The sequence below is a fragment of the Echinops telfairi genome, unplaced genomic scaffold (assembly GCF_000313985.2).
Source record: "Echinops telfairi isolate 266 unplaced genomic scaffold, ASM31398v2 ScPeMD7_7421;HRSCAF=8459, whole genome shotgun sequence".
Classification (NCBI taxonomy): Eukaryota; Metazoa; Chordata; class Mammalia; order Afrosoricida; family Tenrecidae; genus Echinops; species Echinops telfairi.
In genome coordinates this window covers 21,186,998-21,201,450 of record NW_022111321.1, presented here as the reverse complement: position 1 = coordinate 21,201,450, position 14,453 = coordinate 21,186,998, and the positions used below count along the sequence as shown (strand labels likewise).

The window sequence follows — 14,453 nt, the reverse complement described above, 5'->3', positions numbered from 1 at the left end:
ATCATTTTCATTGCTACTTCATAACTGTCATTTTGCTACTGTTATGAATCGGGCGACCCCTGTGAAAGGGTCATTCAACCCCCAAAGGGGTCGCGACCCACGGGTTGAGAACCACTGTTTTAGAACCCATATCCCTGCATTGCATTCCTCTCTTGCTGTAGTTAATCCCCACCCCCACCCCCACCCCCAGAGAAAACCATGGTCACTAGTTTATCAAGGAAGACTTAGACATCCACACTGCAATTCCTTGGGGCTTCAAAAACCTAGTGGAAAAGTTCCAGTATCTTTTCATTCCACTTTTCCACAAACTTCTTAAGGCCCCCTTGTACAGACAATGCATCAAGTCTGCGCTGTTGGTGTCTGCTTGAATTGGCCTGACTGACGGTATGCATTGCTGTTACTAGGTGCTGTGAAATCAGTTCCAGTGCATAACAACCTTATGTACAACAGGGCTAAAGGATCCCTAAAAGGCGGCCCTGTGCCATCTTTACCATCTTGACTATGTTGGAGCCTGCTGTTGCAGCCACTGCGTCAAGCCATCTTATCCAGGAGCTTCCTCTTTGTCTCCCTCTCTCAACAATGACGTCATTCTCTGGGCCTGGTTTCACCTGCTGCTAAGGAGCAGTCTGGCTGTCCTTCCAGAGCAGACTTGTTCATTCTTTGGCAATCCATGGTATAGTCAATATTCTTTGCCAGCATCATGATTCAAATGCCTCAATTCTTCTTTGCTCTCCCGCATTCATTGTCCAGCTTTTCTGTGCATAGGAGTCTGTTTAAAATACCATAGCTTGAGTCAGGTGCACCTTACTCCTTAAAGTAACATTTTTGCATTTTAACAGATTTGTCCAAAACAATACACCATTTGATTTCTTGACTGCTGTTACCATTGTGGATGCAAGGATGAATTCCTTGACCATTTCAGTCTTGTTGCCATGTATTGGGATGCTGTTTCTTGGTCCACTTGGGAGAATGTGTTTTTTCTTTATGTTGAGGTGTAATCAGAACTGAAGGCCGTAGCATTTGAACTTTACCTGCAAGTGCTCTAAGTCCTCAGCATTCAGTCAGCAGGGGTGTCTTCTGCATACCACAGGTTGTTAATGAATCTTTCCGCAATATTGATGCCCTGATCTTTCTATAGTCCAAGTCCAGCTTCTCAAATTATCTGCTCAGTGTAAACGTGGAGTAAGTATGACACAGATGTTTCCTGACTTAAAACCACACAATGTCTCCTTGTTTGGCTAAAATGACTGCCTGGTATATGAACAGACTCTGTTCATAATTAAGTGTTATATAGAATTTCCAATTATCTGCAATGGTATCCATAGTTGATTACATTTCACACAGTCAAATGACTGAATACTCAATAAAACACAGACAAACATCTTGCTGGTATTCTCTGCTTTCATCTAAGCTCCATCTGACACCAGTAATGGTATCCCTAATTGCACATCTTCTGAACTTCGCTTTAATTTCCCTGTTGATAGATTGCTGCAACTGCTTTTTGAATTATCTTCAGCAAAATTTTATTTGTATATGATATAATATTTTTCTACAATCTGTTAAATCGCTTTTTTTTTTTTTTTTGCAGTGGGTGCTACTGTGGATCTCTTCCAGTCAGTTGGCCATGTAGCTGTCTTCCAAATTTCTTGGCATCTATTACTGGGCACTTTCATTGGTGCGTCCACATGTTGAAACATCTCCGCCGGTGTTGCATCACTTCTGGGAGTGTTACTGTTATTATTTGGTCAAGGCCTTCAGTGCAGCTTGGACTTTTTCTCTCAGTACCATCGTTCGTAGTCATGTGCTACGTTCTGAAATGATTTGACAGCGACCAGTTCTTTTTGGTACAGTGGTTCTACATATTCCTTCCATCTTTTGGGGGCGGTTATGCTTTCTGCATCATTCAGTATTTTCCCTGTGTAATCTTCAATATTTCAACGCACAGGCTCGAAGTTTTTCTTCAGTCTCTTCAGCTTGTGAACGTTGAGATGTTCTTCCCTTCTGGTTTTCTAACTCCAGGTCGTTGCACATCTTGTTATCATACAGACCACCCTTTGGCATCTGGTCTGTTCTTTTACGGCATTGTTTACTCTATTTGCTTTTTCCTGTCTTCTTCATGGATATATCCTCCACAGCTCATCTGGTTTTCCATCATTTGTGCTCAGTGTCTCAAATCTATGTTTTTTAATTAAAAGATCATTTTATTGGGGGCTCTTTCAGATCTTATAACAATCCATACATCAATTGCATCAAGCATATTTGCACATATGTTGCCATCATTATTTTCTAGACATTTACTTTCTAATGAGCCCTTGGCATCAACTTTTTTTTTTCCTCCTAGCCCCCCTCCCCTATTTTACACCGACTGCTGTCTTCCTTCCCCTAAGGTTTCTGTCCCCCCAGTGGGGCGGGTATGTGTCCATCCTTGCAGTTGGTTCCCCCTTCCTTCCTCCTCTCTCCACCTTCCCCTCAAATCTACTCTTGCGATGGTCTCTAAGACCATCTGGGATAGACTCAAGGCCATACTTTGGTTCTCGTGGACTTGTTTTACTTTGCTTCAGCTTCCACTTGAACTTGCATATGAGCACTAGATGGTCTATTTTGCAATCAGCCCCTGGCCTCACCTTCTGAGCTTCTCCATCATCCCTTCCCAGAGATACAGTCAACTTTATTTCTGTGTATTGCATCAGGCCAGGTCCACGTGTATAGTTATAGTTTATGTTACAGGGGAAAAAATATCTTCATGAGTTGTTGATCTTGCAAAATTCTATTATGCACTATTGAGTATTGTTACTGTCAGCAATGCCATATTTGCAGCTGCTGTTTTTCTTCTGTTTCCAACACTCATATTCTCATCAGCAGTCCTCATCCATGCATCCCGATCACATGTCTGATCAATCTCAGACTGCAGGGGGTGGTAAACACCTTCCATTTTTCAACTTTGGGCTTAGGGTTGCTGTGTGAACTGGAGTGAGCAGTTGTACGAGCTGGTCTTCCTTTGAGGGGGCGGGGCGTCATCCTACACTGACGGCCCTGTGCTGCAGGACACATCCTGAAGTATTCTTTCTGAGGAAGAATGCAATGCTCTTCCTCTTTAATTGGTCACCTAGAGGTGTAGCCAATAAAAAGTGATCCATACTTGTCCATCGCAGCTCACAAGGATATCGATGCCTAAGACAGCATCTTTACTTGGCTGGTTTCATTTTTTCTAGACTTCTGATTTTTGTACATGTATGCCTTGTACATTAACATGTTCCAATTATTAATGGATGTCTGCATTGGTTTGAGTCATGGCCCGTCAGTAAATGAATGTCCCCCAAATATTAGTCCATTCACATCATTAAGGTCAATCCACTTTCCACAGTCATGTTACGAATGCCTTTCAACCTGAGGGCTGATCTTCTAGAATCAGATTAGACAGAATCTCACTGCATCCATAAGGTTTTCACTGGTGATCACTATGTCCTTCTTCTAGTCTGTCTTAGTCTGGAAGCCCCACCACAGTGGCCCTGCTGGTGTTTGAAATACTGACAGTATAGCTCCCAGCATCTCAGCAACATGCAAGACCCATAGAACGACAAACTGTCAGAGGAGTGGTGGTTCCCTTACTGAGAAATGAACCATGCTACGTAGCTGAGGTCATGGAATCCTGGCAACTAGACCATGATTGCATGCATAGCTATGAAAACATGGATGTTTGGTTGAGAAAGGGATGCCCCGCATTTAGGTTCAATGACCAGTCATTTGCCCACCTTTAGAGTCCAGCCTTGAGCATAGCACAGCAGACACACAGCCCTAACTTTGCCTCTGTGGCTTATACTTCCCTAGGTAGCCCCTGATACAGATGGCGTTCCAGGGTTCTCCCCTCCTTCTGATGCCAGCCCATTATCCATAGCACAAGGGCTCCTTAGACTGTCCTCATGGTCAGCAGGGCCTGAACGCCTGTACAAACAGCTGTAGAATATCTTTGTTCCTGCCGTTTACGACATGGGCGAAAACCCAAATGTTTGCATAAAACTCCTCCAACAAACAAATAAAAAACCACAGAGCTATTGAGTCAAGTCCAATTCCTAGGGACCCTAGAGGGCAGAGTAGAACTGCTCCCTAGGGATTCTCTTTTCCCTGCCCCTCAGGATTTGAGGCAGTAAATCTTTACAGGAGACCACCTCATCTTGCTCCCTCAGAGCGGCTGGTACTTTCAAGCTGCCGAGCTTGCGCCAAAGGCAGTAAATGCTGTGTTTGGCGAGTCTTAAGGACCAGGCGAGCGGAGCTGCGCCAGACAGGAGAGGGAATTCCCTTCTCCAAGCGCGCATCACCGCAGGCCCTCCTTTGAACGCAGCCCTAGAACCACACGGGCGAAGCCTGGTTTGGGGGGTTTGACCCATGTAGGTAGGTTTGCTCTGCAGGGAAAGAGTAAGAATAGTGGCTGATCTTTTTTGCTCCCATGGTAGTCTTACAACAGTTTCATGAAGGCGGTAATTATTATGATTGTCTTTTAATAGAAGAGGAAAATGATGCTCAAAAATGTGCAGTGTCTTGCCCAGGAGCATCTAGATGGGAAGTTGCCGACTGGGCTCAAACCCAGGCAGTCGGACTCTGGAGCGTCTCTTTTAAGCCTGGGGGTAGCGTCCTAGTTCATGAACTCTCTGAACCCCGCAGCCGATGTGTTGTAAATCCGAACCCCGATTTGGGACCTGGGTTTACTGCACTACGTTAATGAGACCACACTGGTATAGCACGTCTTAAACTAATGGCTTAAAAAAATTAAACCAATATAAGAAGAGCAGATTAAGTACTAACAGTCAAAACATGGCATAGTGTTTACTCACTGGGCTATTAACTACAAGGTCAGTAGTTAAAAACCACCAGCTCCTCCACAGGAGAGATGGGGCTTTCTACTCCTGTTAGGAGTTAGTTGTCATACATGGATTAAGCCCCTAGTGAACTCTCCCTGACCACGGATCAGGGATGTGAATTGCCTTGCTATCATGCAGAATACATTGGAAAGTGGATTGTTGCAGATGCAGTTAGGTTCAAATTTAGCACCCGAGCATCATTTTATCTCCCTTATGATCCATTTAAGTTTGTTATAGTTTTTAATACTATTTTTGTTTTTAAAATTTTTTTAATGTTTTACTTTAGTTTCTATTGGAGTTTTCCTCTGTTTTACTTTGTTATTGTTAGTTTGGGGGAGTTGCTTGTTTTTTTCTGTATATGAAATTCAGGATAGGTAAATCTATAGAGGCAGTAACTGCATTCATGGTTCTTTGGGGGTAGGGCAGGGGAGGTTGGGTAGAAATGGGGAGCTAATCACAGTGAGTACAAGAATGAAGAAAATATTCATAAACTGTGCTCTTCTTGATGTGACTGAAGTACTGAATTGTATAATGTGTGAATTATATGTCAATAAAACTGTTGGAAAAAAAAGAGTTATAGTTGTCAAAACCCAAACAGACAGTTCTGCCCCATCCTATAGGGTCTCTGAATCGGCACGGACTTGGTTTGGTTTGGCCATTGAGTCAATTCCAACTCATAGCAATTCCCTCATGGGGCAGGGTCGAATTGCTCCTGTGGCTTTCTGAGACTGTGACTCTTTATGGGAGTAGAAAGTCTGGTCTTTCTCCCTTGGAGTAGCTGGTGGATTCGAACTACTGACCTTATATTTGGCAGCCCCATTCACCAATGCCACCATGCCGCCAAGCCTCCTTCCCCCAGAGCTAGAGCCCTGAGTTTGGATTCTTAACCTCTGAACGGTTAGGAAATCCATTTCTGTTCCTTAGGCTGCCAGGTGTGGTGGTTCTGTGCGAGCAGCAGGAGGAAGTAAGGAGCTCCTGACCTCCTTCTTGGGAGCTGACTTTGGGGGATTTCGGACCGAGAGGAGAACACCAGAGTCCAGTTTCTCACTCTGGTTTTTAAAAAAATTTTTTATAACTTTCCTAAGCCGCTTCCAGTAACTATTGCCTGGAGGCTGTCGTGCTAAGAGGGCACCCAGTCTGCGTAGGTACTTACCTTGAACCCTGTGGGCCCCGCTAATAGGGAATCACACCTCAAGATCCAAGAGGCTGCTGATTTCCTGAAGTCCTAGAAATTAGTGGAATTCCGGTTTTTGATTACAGCTCCAGCTGGATTTCTGCCAAGATGTGAATGACGTGTCCGGGAGATCTTGGCAATGGTCCCTTCTTATTCCTGTGGCCTTTTGCCTAACAGTTTCGCTGGGCTGATCAGAAAAGGAAGTGGGAAAGGATACCTTTTTCCAAAGAAACCACAGGGAAAAACCTTCAGGGGACCAGGAATATTTTAAACCAACTCTGCTGCTACTAAATCAAATCTCTGTCTAGCCAGAGCCTGGGGACAGTGTGGCCAGCTGTTGAAAGCTACTACTTATATTTCTGGACTTAGTACAAACATGAGAGAGAAGAAGGAAATTGACCCTATCCTGTGAACATAGCAGACTGGAAAGGAATTACCTGGGCAAGAGTAGTCTGATATACATTAATATTAGTATAATACAATAGTATATATATATATGTATATGTATATGCTAACCACAAGATTGATGGTATAAACCCACTAGCCACCCCATGGGAAAAAGGTGAGGTTGTCTGCCCCTATAAAGATTTATAATTTTGGAAACTGCATTAGGTCAGGTTGACTTGAGAAACTAATCCAGTGACACTCATATATGTATAAGAAAGAGATTTATATAAAGAAGTAATTATATATCAAGAAAGCATCCTGGTTCAGTCCAACTCCATTCCATAAGTCCCTCTTCAGACTCATGCAGCCACATGTAATGATGCAGAATAAAGGGACATCACAGGCTGGTGGGTGCAGAGTCCTGTGGATCCAAGGTTGGTGGAAGCATGGCAGGGTTCCTGCAGCTTCAGGGTCAGTGGCAGAGAAAGGGGCAAGTTCCCAGGGCAGAACATACAGGGGGAAAAGGTATAAAAACATCTTAGCCACAACCTTGCGGGAATGAGCCACTGGGCCTGGAGACGCAGGACCATAGTCTCAGGCAACACCAAGGTCAATTGACATAACATAGTCCACAGATAACAAGTTTCTGCATCCTACGTTGGTGAGGTAGCCACTGGGATCTTACAAGCTTCTGAGTGGCTATCCAAGGTACAGTGATTTCTGTTTCCCTGTCTGGAACAAAGAAAAGAGACAATCAAAGGCACATGGAAACAATTAGTCCAATGGACTATATGAACATTAGTCTCCATGACCCCTGGTATCAGAAGAACTAGATGGTGCCTTGCTACTATGACCTACTGCTTTGAAAGGAATCCCACTGGAAGGTTTGGATATACAAACAAACAAACAAACAAACACATATCTACTGCCATCAAGTTGATTCTGACTCATAGCAACCATATATGGTTTCTGAAACTTCAAATCTTTACAGAAGCTGACAGCCTCATCTTTCTCACGCTGAACAACTGGTAGCTTGAACCTCTGACCTGTGCTTAACAGCCCAGTGCTTACCCCACACCACCACCAGGTCCAGGAGGAAAGTGCGGAGTAAAACGCAACATCATAAAAAGACCAGGCTTACTGGACAGCTAGAGACTGCTGGAACCCCCAAGACTATGACCCTTAGCCAGCCTTCATTCCTGGAACTGAACCCCATTTTCTGCCAAACAGTAGACAGGTTTATAATGTGTACCTAGGAAGTTACACATTCCTTAGACTAATCAACCATTTGAGATCAATAGGGCAGCATTTGCCCAAGGACACAATAAAAAAGCCTGGAAGAGTTACAAAAGGAGAAGAAATGGAAAATGGAAACACGGGGGAGTGGATAAGTGATGCCACATTGCGGGGGTTGCAGACAAGCGTTTTAAACAAAATATGTATGCATTGTTGAAATCAAAACTTATTTATCCTGAAAACTATTACCCAATCCACAATAAAAAGTTCAAACAAAAAAAAAACAAGTAAAAATTGAGTGAAGAGTGGAGTTGAGTAAATAGATTAATAATAACCAAAAATGCACACTGAACTATCTCCCTTTCAGTTCTGCTCCCAGCAACCCACAGGGGCTGCTCGACCCTATCTTACAGTGTCGCTATGAGTCGGCATTGCCTCGATGGCACTGTATTATTTGCCTGTGGGACTTTCTAGAGAAATGTGTGTGTGTTCTGTTTTATACAAATGGTAGCATACTGTAGCCACTGCTTCCCCCTCCTTTAAAAAGTGGAATATCATTTTAATATTTCACGCTTTGAAGCAACCCAATGCGCCATGTAGGCCCAATGGTTAAGCAACGCGCTCTGACCAAATGTAGGAGTTTCGAATCCACCAGGAGCTCCCAGGGAGAAAAGATGTAGTGATCTGTTCCCATGAAGAATACTTGGTCCCACTGCCGTGGAGTCGACTCCAATTCTTAGTGACTCCACAGGACAGAATAGAATTGCTCTGTATGAAGGGTGACAGAGGATGATGTAAGATATGAAAATAATAATCTGTTATTGATCAAGGGTTCATGAGGGAGGAAGGGAGGGAGGAGGGAAAATGAGGAGCTGATATCAAGGGCTCAAGTAGAAAGAAAATGCTTTGAAAATGATGATGGCAACATATGTACAAATGTGCTTGACACTATGGATGAATGTGTGGATTGTGATGAGATGTAAGAGCCCCCAATAAAAGTATTTGATAAGTTTTTTAAAAGAAGAACAACTGCTCTGTAAATCCTTACAGGGGCTGTTTTTCTCCAAGGAGTAGCTGGTGGGTCGGAACTGCTTTCTGGTTTGTGGTTAGCAGCAGCTCGAAGTCTTCTGACTTTAAGTCCTATCCTTCATGCTTTCCCACCAGTCCTTGGTCCTTTCTGTGCGCAAAGCTCAAATGATTGGAATATTTGCCTGTCTCTCCTACTTCCTCAGTTGATAGTAACTCCCCAGATCCCCCAAGTCATTGCCATGGGGTCAACTCCAAGTCATAGGGACCCTCTAGGGCAGAGTAGAATTGACCCCTTGGGGTTCCAAGACAGAAAATCCCCAGGAGAAAGCCTCATCTTTCTCTGAGGAGCAGCTGGTGGTTTTGAACTGCCAACTGTGAGGTTAACAGCCTATCACGTAACCCACTATGTCACCAGGGCTCCTTAGATAATAACTCCGAATACAAATATTTGAGAACTGCTGCTTTTTTAAAAATCCTTTGAAGCAGTTAATTTCCATTGGAATACAATCATCACATTCAGGAGTGTTGACATTGATACCATGCTAACAGCTAAAAGACTTGTGTAGTGCATATTCAAATATGGCCAGTTTCCCAATAATGTCTTCCATTTTCCTTCCTGTGAATGAGCGAGGCATCCATCCATCCCGTCTGGATAGCCCTTTGTCTGGGCCAGCTTTCTGGGTCTGCCCTGAGGGGAGCACCCACCATGGGTCTTTCTTGCGCATGCTGTCTCCTCTCTGAGGGGTCACACTGTGGACCAGAGAGCATTTGAAAGCCTATTTTTAAAATCCTGTGGACTGTACGGAAGAGCAAGCCACGTCAACGGGAAGCCTGGGGGTGGAAAGGATGGGAACAGGCTATTCAGACTTCCTCCAGAGGGACCCTTTTCTGTGGTGATGCGCAGAGCTGTCACCTACATGGGGATGGATGGCTGTTGGTGCCCATTTTCAGCCTGGGTTTCCCCATATTCTAGACACCCTGCTTAGCAGAACTAGGCATGTCTACCCCTGCCTTATCCTCGGCTCCCTGAGCGAACTGTCGGGAGGTGTCAGAACTCACTGCTTTTGTGATGAGCGCGACCTTACATCTCAGTCCAATCTCAGTCCTGGCTGCCGCCTCCCGCTCCTTAGTAGATCCTTGCGTTGTGTGTGGGAAGGGGACAGGCCAGAGGAACAAGAGAGAGGCTGGGAGGCTGTGGAAACAGCCCAGGCCACAGGCCCACATTTGTAGTGGCTCTTTGCTGACTCCCAGAAATCCAGCAAAAGAGAGATTCCCTCCTCCCCACCCCCCAGCCCCATTCCCCTCTCTGAGCTGGTGAAAACAACTGCTCGGGCAGTCCTGCTTCGTGATAAGCAGTTGGAGTTGTCAGTTGCTTTCTCTGGACAGAGGTGGCCTCCAAAGACTCTCCAGACTCTCCCTGAAGCAGGTGTTGTTCTTGCTAAGTGCCATCGAGTGCCATCCTGGCTCAGAGCAACTATATATATATAACAGAACGAAACAGTGCCCGTCCTGTGCCCGCCTCAGCGCTCTTCTTACGTGTGAGGGTCTGGTTGCAGCCATGTGTCCATCCATCTTGTCGAGGGCCTTCCTCTCTGTCGCTACTCTTCTTTGCCCAGCCAATGTCCTTTCCAAGGGGCTGGGCTCTCCTGACAACATGTCTCAAGTCTGTGAGATGAAATCTCACCATCCTTGCCTCTCCGGAGCCCTCTGGCTGTACTTCTTCCAGGACAGATCTGCTTGTTTGGGGGCAGTCCCTGGTATGCTCAGTGTTCTCTGCCAGTATCATCATCCAAATGCACCCCTTCTTCTTTGGTTTTCTTTAGTGAAAGCCCAACTTTCACCTGCAGATGAGGCGATAGAGAACACCATGGCTGGGGAGGGTGTCCCTCAGTCTTCAAAGTACCTTTCTCTGCTTTTAAACACTCCCGGAGCACGTAGAGCCTTAGATTTCCATGGACTTTCCTTTAATGGTTGAATGTTTGAAATCAGTGGTTTTCACCGGTCGGTAACATTAGAACCACCACGGTCAAGGTGTCTGCTCCCAGGTGGCAGCCAGGAATCTGCATTTTTAACAAGCATCTGAGAGATGATTTAGATGATAGTCAACCCACAGTCCCCAGAAGATGGCCTCTGATGACTCGGTTGTCGCTTTCATTCGGTCCAGGTTTTCGAAATAGCCTCTATCGAAGCCTGCTTTGTTTCAGTCTCGTTCTTTATTGAAGGATTTATTAGCATCTCTACCTAGAACCTGTTTTCGTTCTCACAGCATCGCAATAACTAGAGAGGGAACCCGAGGTGGTTCACCCCAGTTTATTGGCAGTGGGGGTGGGTTTGAGGCTTAGGGAAAGGAAGATGACGGTGAGTCATGGAGCGGTAGGAACTGGTGACTCTCCAACCAGGCAATTTTCTGAGGCCCATTTCCTCAGCTTGTGATTTCATATTTCATCATAGCCATTCCTCAGGGCTCTCATTCATCGTGCTTGGGGAAGCACAGCATATCTGCGTTTTAAACAAAGTAGCTTTATGTATCAATATGACAGTTCATAACAGACGGAGGATCTTCTAAAGCCTGAGCTTATATTGCGATGATAACGTGCTGTTAGATGCCATTGGGGCACCTGGTTCTGACCCGCAGCAACCCTATGCACCACAGAAGGAAACACCACCCATGTCCGCACCAGCCTCACAATGGTTCTTCTGCCTGAGCCCATTATTGCAGCCACTGTGCCAATCCATCTCATTGGGGGCCGTCCTCTTTCGCTGCCCCTCCACTTTACCAGGGATGTCCTGATAATCTGAGTAGATGATGAGAATCTAGCTTTCTCAAACTTGCTTCCTGAGTGCTTCTGAAGACTTTCTCTGTAAAGTGTAAGGGAGTAGATTCCTCCTCTCTGAGCCACTAAGAACCTCTCTGATCTTCTAGCTGGTAAAATATTCAATTAATAACCCTGTTAGCCCACTGTTTCTCAAACGTGAATAGTGTATGAAGTCATTTTTCCCAGGAAAAATTAATCCTGAAAACTCTCCAGTGACCTGAGTTGATTCCGACTCCCTGGAGAGCCTTCAAGTGTCAAAGCACCACTGTGCCCCATCAGGCTTTGCATGGCTGATTTGGGGGGGAAGTAGTTTGCCAGACCTTTCTTCTGAGGCCCCTCTGTGTGGACCTAAGCTCCACCCTTTCGGTTAACTGCTGAGCACACGAACCATTTGCAACACCCAGGGAGTCCCGAAACTCCCAGTGAATTTAAAATATTTTTATTATGATGCTACTAAAATTTACAAATATAAACAAGGGCTAGAAAGTCTTATTATTTATAGTTCTTGTACCACTAGGGGAAAAAACCCGAAGCAGATCTACAAAACGAATACCAATGAAACGCAAAAACAAATCCCATGCCTGTCGACAGCATTCTAGCAATTCAAGGTGATGACGGATGCTCCTTTGCTGAAAGGAGGTCATCTTTCTTCTATGGTGACCATGGGATTTCCTGGCCAGGCTCAGCATCCTTGGAGTTCAGCAAGCCCCTGACACCACATGACCTGTACTCGCTCAGTCGTCTCACTTTCCTTTGGTAGAACTACTGGGATGGGCAGGCCCATAATGCCATTTGGCTTCGCTTGGCACATGGAACACAACTTCCTTCTGAAATCCCCCACTGTCCTTCTCTCCTTCTCCCCGAGCAGCCAGCAGCAGCAGCACTCACACACATGCAAATGGAGAGGCAGGTTTTGTTGTTGTTCAGTAAGGTCTGTGCCAACTCACAGCAGCCTGAAGGCCGGAACAGGGCAAAACACTGTGGGGTCCTGGGTCACCCCCACAATTGTTATGTTTGAGCCCAGTTTTGTAGCTACTGTGTCAGTTCATCTCATAGAGGGGCTTCCTCTTTTTTTTTCCTTTTTGCTGGCTCTCTACGGTAATATTGAGATTTAGAACTACTGTCATCCAGAATATGCTTATGCAAATTTTTTAAAAGATCAAAGTAAAAACAAAATTTAAATCCCCAGAAAGAACACTTCCTCAGACCTAACTAGAGACATACTGTGTGGTCCTCTCCAGGAAGCAATGGGTTGCTACCTGCAAGGTTTGAGATTCAAACTCACCTACTGCTCTACTGGAGAGAGATGAAGTTGCCTACCCTCAAAGCTTTCCAGCCCGAGACCTCTATATAGAGTCAATTCAATGGTGGTGGGATTTGGGGGTGGGGGGGAATGGGGGTGTTTCAGGTTCATCAAGGAGCCTTGGTGGTGCTGTGGGTTAGGCAGAGTTGCAAAGTTGGCCGTTCAAATCCATGAGTTTTTACCCTCTATTGCTATCTGTTAGAAAGGTGGTATAGTGGGTTGCAAGTCAGGCTGCTAACTGCAAGGCCAGCAGTTCCAAACCACCAGCCATTCTTTGGGAGAAAGATATGGCTTTCTACTCCTATAAAGGTTTATAGTTTCAGAAACCCGCATGGGCAGCTCTACCCTGTTCTTTAGGGTCACTGTGAGTTGGAATCGACTCATTAGCAATGAGCTTGAGTCTTTGATGAGTCTAATTGATTCGATGGCAATAGGTTTGGTTGATTCATCACCTGCCAGGGTGGCCCCAAATATCCCACCCACACCCAGGCTGTCATGACAGAACAGACACAACCCTCAGTTTGCTTTGGAATTTCAAGCAAAAGAAGTTATAGATGTGGGAACTGTTTGGCTCCTGATACGAATAAGCCAACTAGATAAAGACCCCCGATACAGCTGGAAGATTTCTATTCTAGTATGAATCGAAAAATAATTGTTTTTCCTATTGGTAATGATGATGGAATCTACTTAATGGCAGGGGTTTCGTGGGTTCAGGTTCATGGTTCTCAAATGTTCACTACTACCAAACCGCCTATTTACTGCGTGTACTTTTCAGAAAGTCAATTTCATTTGCAGCTATTAGTCATTTTCATTCTTATTATCAGACACATAAAATTACCACTACCACTACAGAGTGTATGATCAGCACATGTACGGGCCACTGCTCTGAGCTGCTTAAGTCCACAGTAACAACCAAAAAATGACAGAGGATGTTAGTTGTTCTGTGATACAGATGAAAACTTTCCATTAAGTTTTGTAACTCCTAGACCTCCCATCACTGGCAGCCTTTGAGGGCTCCTGGAGGCCTATGGAGGCCAGTGTAGGTGTGTTTGTTTTTTGCACAAGCAAATTAGCCTCTCCACCCAGTTTGGAAAGATTAAGGCTTGCCCTAGTTTCACTTGATTGTTTCACTTTCAGCTTGTTAAAAAAGGGATGAAGAAAATACAACAGACGGCAAGACTGCCTTCAGTCCCAAGACTGAAAGGCAACACAGAAACGAGAGCAGCATGCTTTTAACAGCTTGCGCGGGGAAAGTGGAAGAAATCTTGACTGGGGAGTTGGGACAGCACCGTTGATTTTCTCACTGTCTGCATTATTTGTGTTTCGGGGCAGGAGCCAGATAAAGTAATTCTGGCGGGAAGGCGCCAAGGCTTCCCCCCACTCCCCAGGCCCTGAGCACTCCCTCAGGCTGGCCCCCGGGAGGGCAGTGTGGATCGCCCGGTGGTGTCTTTGGCCCCTTTAGGTCACCACGAGTAGGATGACCCCTGCTTCTGCTCCTTTCGGCTCTAATCGCCCTCTCAGCTCAGCCCTTTTCTGGAATTCATCACTACTACGTATTTCCACCGCCGGGGTCGGCGGGGTACTCCACAGCGGGGCACAGACTCACCTTCCCCGCTTCCAGCGAGCCTGCACGCCTGCCTCAGGCCCGCCTT

At 45.4% G+C, this 14,453-nt stretch overlaps 1 protein-coding gene across 1 annotated transcript in view; it reads left to right on the top strand.

The window, feature by feature from the left end:
- PPP2R1B (protein phosphatase 2 scaffold subunit Abeta) overlaps positions 1 to 14,453 on the top strand; it is a 49,612-nt gene that overhangs the window by 10,340 nt on the left and 24,819 nt on the right. The gene's annotated exons all lie outside the window — the stretch shown is intronic.